The sequence below is a fragment of the Anser brachyrhynchus genome (assembly GCF_964034855.1).
Source record: "Anser brachyrhynchus genome assembly, chromosome: 1".
Classification (NCBI taxonomy): domain Eukaryota; kingdom Metazoa; phylum Chordata; class Aves; order Anseriformes; family Anatidae; genus Anser; species Anser brachyrhynchus.
In genome coordinates, this window is record NC_137694.1 from 180,853,709 (window position 1) to 180,860,238 (window position 6,530).

Sequence of the window (6,530 nt, forward strand, 5' to 3'; positions counted from 1 at the left end):
CCAGGTTGCCCAAAGCCCCATCCAGCCTGGCCTTGAACACCTCCAGGGATGGGGCATCCACAGTTTCCCTGGGCAACCTGTGCCAGTGCCTCAGCACCCTCTGAGGGAAGAATTTCCTCCTAACCTCTAACCTTTAAGGTCCCTTCCAAACTTCTAATCTAAATCTCCCCTCTTGTAGTATTAAACCATTCCATCTCATCCTATCACTCCACCCCCTGACAAAGAGTCCCTCCCCAGCTTTCCTGTAGGTACTGGAATGCCGCTGTAAGGTCTCCCTAGAGCCTTCTCTTCTCCAGGCTGAACAACCCCAACTCTCTCAGCCTGTCTGTCTTCATAGGAGAGGTGCTCCAGCCCCTTGACCATCTTCATGGCCCTCCTCTGGACCCGCTCTAACAGCCCCACATCCTTGTGCTGAGGGCCCCAGAGCTGAACGCAGCACTCCAGGTGGGGTCTCAGGAGAGCAGAGCAGAGGGGGACAATCACCTCCCTCACCCTGCTGGCCATGCTGCTTTTGATGCAGCTCAGGATATGGGTGGTTTCTGGGCTGCAAGCACACATTGCTGGCTCATGGTGAGCTTCTCGTGAGCCAACACCTCCAGGTCCTTCTCCACAGGGCAGCTCTCAACACATTTGAGGAACCCCACTTCTTTGTTCACTGGCATAGCACCTTTTTGTTGTCAGCTCAACTACAAACTGTGCTGTTCTGTAATCAAGTCACACTGCGAACCTGTGTATTTCTTCCCGCTGGGTCTTAATTCTAGATTACTTCGAGCATTGCTATTATCCATCAGTAAATTCCCAATTTGAGACCTCCTCTCCTATGAGCCTGCCTTTTCATGAACTTTGTTCCCTTTGCTCTACTATCCTGTAACAATTCTACTTAACTTCAGTTTACTCCAAAGCAAAGATGTTGCTAGTTTCAAAGGTTACAGGTTTTGCTTGAGGCCCCTATTCAACAAAGCATTTAATTACATGCCTAACTTTAACCACATGCTTAAATCCAATTGATCTCAGCAAGCAGAGATGAGCTTAAGCATATGTTAAAAAAGAAAAAAAAAAAAGTTAGGCATGCAAGTCAATGCTTTGCTGAACCAAATCCTCAGTTTCTGTAATCACATGGATGATTTATTTTCCATCTTTGGCAAGAATTGACAGCTCAATGCTTTCATGTTACAGGATTTAAAAATGAAGCTTCTCGAGAGTCCAAAACTGACATCATGCTTTTGTTCCTTTCTTAAAATAATAAAGGGAAATAAATACTTAAGCAAATATCCTACAGTACGACAATCATTAAGCCTCTAGGATTTAAACACACAGTGACTCTACATTCTCGTTACTGCAGTACCCTCTGAAAAAGATAAAATAAAATTTAAAAGCCATGTGAAAATGTTTAAAAAAGACTTGCCGCACGTGCATCTCAGTAAGATAAGCAGCATGTTCCCTGCTAGCTCGTTAGCCACTACCATCATTGCTTAGTTAAATGGTGAGAAAAAAGCTGTCAATTTCTTAATTCTTTTCTAACTAAACACATTTAAATAAAATGGATTTAACTCATTGCTCCAAGAAAGATTTAAGGGGGAGAAGTGGCAAGAAGTTACCAGTCTTTGGTTTTGGTCATGGGTTGACTACTTCTACCAGTCTCCAACCCACATGACAGCAGATGTAAGATTTCACGTCGATAAACAACAAATGCAGTTGGCATAACAGGAATTTTGTGGAGAGTGTTTAAAATCACTTCCAAATGTCTTCCATTGTTTACATGCAGACTACTTCATGACCTTTCTCTTAATTATTTTTTGGTTTGTTTTGCTTTGTTTATTTGTACTGTTTTGCTTCTTTTGCCTTCCCTCATTCTGCTGCCTGGTAACAACAGGTAGGGGCTACATGGAATGGAATTAGGCAGCCATACCAAGAGTAATCTGCGCACTACCCCACTGTAAGTCTCTGGGTTTGGGAGGAGTGCCATCTGAGAAAGAAATGACGAAGAAAAAAATGGAAAATGACTACTTCCTCTCCAACCATAAAGCCTTCCAAAATTCAATTAACGTGTTCTAAACTAAACTGTCAACACATGCTATGGCACTAAAATGTTTAATTACAAATGTATATAAGAAAGTAGCTGCTCATTGATATTTATCAGAATTATAATATTCCCTGACCATTGCATTTCAACCATTGTTATTGAAGTGACATTTGTTTTAAGTCTTTTGTCCCTCAGTAGTTACAATGAGCCCTAAAAATCCTATAGACAATATATATGATCATATATATAGACAATATATATAATCACACCTGTCGTATCTCTTAAATAGCACTACAAACCCCAAAAGCCACTCAGAGATGTAGTTCCCACACCTAGCACAAATAGCATTGTTTACTAATGATTACTAAAGGATTACATTTGCTGTTTTCCCCACAGCAAATACATCTTGTGATTTTAGGTTTTCTAAGATGGAAATGATATCTTCACGTTCACAGATTCAGTGGTGCAACCAATAGGAAAATCACCCCTGTGTTCATTTACAGCACAACCACTGTAAATGCTGCTGGATACCCAAGACCCGTAGGTAAAACTCTGAACAACTTTTTGCCACTTTCTACTATAAAGGAAGGGCAGGAGGCAAAGAGGCAGAAGTGTAGAAACTCCTCTGCGCCACTGTACATACAACTACTCATCTGTGACTGCTCATCTCCTTTTCCCACTGCGGTTCTAAGCACTAACACCTGCTGGAAAGCTGAAACCCGATAGGCAGTAAGTACAGATACAGGGTTAGAGCCACAGCCTGCACTAATGGATTTTTTCGGATAGATGGCAGTGCACAAAGTGCATATGAGACTGGTCCAGGGTCGAGAATCCATTTCAATGCTCAGACACTAACTAAGGGAATTACTGCATTATCAAAAGGGCTTTTAGAAAGATCATGGCTTCAGACCCTGTCCTGCTGCACTGGGATAGCTTTAGCTCTTTTGAAGGGGTGAACTGGGTGCCAAAAACATAAAAGTAGCAAAGCAGAGCTTTGGATTTTATTTCCCATTCCTGTGAGTGACAAGGGGGTTGTTTATTTTTTTTTAATGCATTCTAACAAACATGGTTTTAAAGCACAAAGCTAAAAGATGATTAGCAAGACTAAGTAGGAGATCCTGCATACTGGACACAGTAGATCATAAAACTGGTTCTCTGAGGTCAGTAACAGTATAGATTTAGAAATATTCCAGCAATAAAAAAGGGCATTTCAAATCACTCTCATTGGCAAAAAAATCTACAAATACTACTCACTTTGTGCCCTCCTCTCTCTAACAGACACTGTTATCAAGCTAAGAAAGCAGCGTGAAATTTTAACCGTTTAACTGCATTTAGCCTGGCAAGTCCCTTTCTCACAAAAGGAAAACCCTAACAAAGCAGCCGAAACGCACAGGAGCGGATCTCACTACACGGCTGGCAGTTCTGTGCCCACTTCGGGGTTTTGACACACAGCTCTCATGATGTGGAAGCATCCACCACCGTTTTGTTTTCTGTTCACAGTAGGGGGTTGCTAGGAAACAAAATACTATTGTCTGATTTCATGATCTATTGCCTGGTTTGCCTGGCGAGAGCGTCTCCTGAAGCTATCGCCGGATTATTTTACATTGCACGGAGATTAAGACTTACATTAAAACACATGTATGCAATGAGACGAATTGTAAAAAAAAAAAAATAAAAGCCTCAAAATTCAGGGGAAAGAAGACAAAGTATCCCGGAAAAATGAACTCTGGTAGCCCGGTGCTATTTATGTACATACACACTCGCACGTGCATCACCGCTCCCTTACTGTACCTATAGTTTTGTGGACTTGTCGGAGACTCTCTCGCCTCCGAGGACACAAAACGTTCCCTTACTACGGGAGAGCTACTGTACGCTGCAAGTTCTGTAAATACCACATGCTGCAGAACGCCTGGTGCCGCCAAGCAAACACACTGGAGTCATTTTTTCCAGATTTCAGCTGAGGGTTGTTTTGGTGCTTTAATTTCTTTATGTAATCGGTTTTGCACATTCGGACAGAGAGAAGAGTCTGAGACAATTACCCCCCTTGCTCCCCCCCTTTGGCTGTAATGCAAATAAATAAATAAATGAAAACATCAGGAAAAGAGATCTAGAATTGAAAGCCACAAAAGCACATTTCACCTCTTTTTTACAGCAAGGCATCTTTGTGAAGCAAGAGATTAACACATTATTAGGCACCACATTTGTTTGGTTCTATGAAGGCATCCCCACAGCACACGCGGAGACCTCAACACCAAAAAAATACACAATCACACTTAAAAAGCTGAGAGGGAGATGGAGAGGTTTCTGTACAATGCATTACAGAAAGAGGTTTCAAATAAAACCTGCATAGTAGTTATTACTCTTTTATGCATATCTGCGATTTCGCACCATGCACAACACGCGCTATTTCAAAGTCCTTTCAACTTATTTATTATTGTCGACGCATTTTATCATTCTGTTTTAAATTCCGGAAGAAAAAAAATGAATGAGGCACGTTGCAAAAGGCATCAAAGCTCTTGACACGCTACAGCAGAACTTCCAGCGATAAAAAGAGAAAAGTAACAACAGGCAAGACAGAAAATACACCAAGGCTTCTCGCCTCCCCTGCCCAGGGATGGACTCCCTCAGACTCCAACCTTCCTCACGGCCACCAGCCCTCTCCAAAACCACCCTGGGGATGAAAGACCGGGAGTAAAAGGCAAGGCAGCTTCTTTCGCAGCCCAGACAACAGCAAGATTAGATCAAAGCAACGGGAGATGGACACGACCCGCAGCCAATCCCGGGTAGGATACGGCTTTTCCCCGGCTGGGAAGCTCCTAGGGTAACCCCACTGCCACCCCGGGATGCTGGGGCGGGCAGCATCGCCCCGACACCTCCTCCCCGCTCGCTCGGGCACCGGGGGGGACAGAGGAGGAGAGCGACGGGACAGCCACCCCCGGAGCCGCCACCGCTCTGGGAGCTGCAGGGGGGGCTGCCTTGCCGCAGCTGGGGACGCCTGGCTCCCCGCAGACACCAGCAGGGCTCTGCGAGGGGGGACACGGGTTCTGTAGGGTCCCCGGTCCCTGCAGGACAGGGCTGCGGGGCCCGGAGGGTGCTCCCCTGTGTGGGGGGGAGACAAAAGGGGGGTTCCCAGCCCAGCCCGGTGGGGGGCGGCGGCAATTGCAATTTACAAAAAAAAAAAAAAAAAAAAAAAAAAAAGGATAAATAAATAAATATACAAATATAAATAAATGGCCCGCTAGTGGAGCGCGGGGGGGGGGGGGGGGGGGGGGGAGGGCAGGGGGAGGGTGTGGGAACACCCCAAAAGCAGCCGGCCCCCAAACAAGAGCCGAAGCCGGGCGCCCAGGAGAGCAAACTTTCCGACTCACCGGGGAGAGCCGGTGCCGGGGGGGCCGTGCACGGCCCCCGGGAAGCGGAGCCGGGACCGGGACCGGGATCGGGACCGGGACCGGGATCAGGGACAGGGGCTGCGCGGCTCGCCCTGCTCCCCTCGCCCTCCTTCCCTCCCTCCCCCTGCCCTCCCCGTACCTACCGGCTGCCGGTGCGGGGCCGCGGAGCAGCGGGAGCCGCCGCCCGCCCCCTCTCCTTTCCTCCCCTCCCCTTTTTCCCTTTTTCCTTTCCTTTTTCCTTTCCCTTCCCCTCCCCGGCGGCGCTGCAGCGGGCGGAGGACGCCCCGCGGCGGCGGGGAGCGGGGGGCCGGGGAGGAGGCGGCGGCCGCCGATGCACAGGGAAGGGAGCGAGCGGTGTGTCCGTGTGTCTGTCTGTCTGTCTGTCTGTCTGGGTGCGGGTGTGTGTGTGTGTGTGTGTGTGTGTGTGTGCGCGCGGCGGGGAGGGATGCTGCAAGGGAGCGAGGGAAAATTCTCCCCTCCTAGCGAAGCCGCCGACAAATGGCAAGGCAGGTGTGCAGGGGAGGCAAGGCTCCCGGAGGATGAGGAGGAGGAGGAAGAAAGAGGAGGAGGAGTGGGGGGAGGCGGCCGGGGGTGGGCGGTGAGGAGGGCGGGGAGCACGGAGCCCGGCGGCGGGAGCAGCCCCGAGGAGGAGGAGGAAGAGGATGATGAGGAGGAGGAGGAGAAGGAGGAGGAGGAGGAGGAAGAAGCGGCAGCGGGGAACCCAGGGTAACTGGGGGAGGTGCCCCAAGTTGTCCCCCAAGCCTCCTCTCAAACTGCCCCAGCCGCGGCTTAGGGAGCTGCATCCCACCCGGTGGGCTCCCGGTGCGCCCTACGGAAAGCCCCCTGCGAGAAGTACCGGTGTCGGACACGGGGCTGGGGACAGGGTGGGGAGGGGGCCTTGGGCTCAGCTTTCCTTCAGGAAAGGGGCAGCTGGCCGAGGGCAGAGCATCCCTGCTCATGGGAACCGGTGTCAATAAGCAGTTCCCAAAATCCGAGCTGCTCCTAGAGGTGCCACCGAACACCTCGGTGGAGAAGAGACTTAGCCAAGCCCTTTGTGGCTGAATTTCATCCCTGACAAGGGGTGTTTGCGAGTCTGAACTCTTCGTGCTGCTTGGGAA

The 6,530-nt window shown here is 48.9% G+C and overlaps 1 protein-coding gene across 7 annotated transcripts in view; it reads right to left on the reverse strand.

The window, feature by feature from the left end:
* The window catches only part of ENOX1 (ecto-NOX disulfide-thiol exchanger 1), a 358,808-nt gene extending 352,852 nt beyond the window's left edge, over positions 1 to 5,956 (reverse strand). For 6 of the 7 annotated variants that reach the window (XM_080592774.1, XM_080592773.1, XM_080592781.1 and 3 more), the window contains exon 1: positions 5,556 to 5,956. The gene's annotated coding sequence lies outside the window, so the exon portion shown is untranslated. Of the gene's footprint in view, positions 1 to 5,391; positions 5,453 to 5,555 lie in introns of those variants that run through there. The other variant, XM_080592778.1, reaches the window with a different exon arrangement.
* Positions 5,957 to 6,530: the final 574 nt, after the last annotated feature.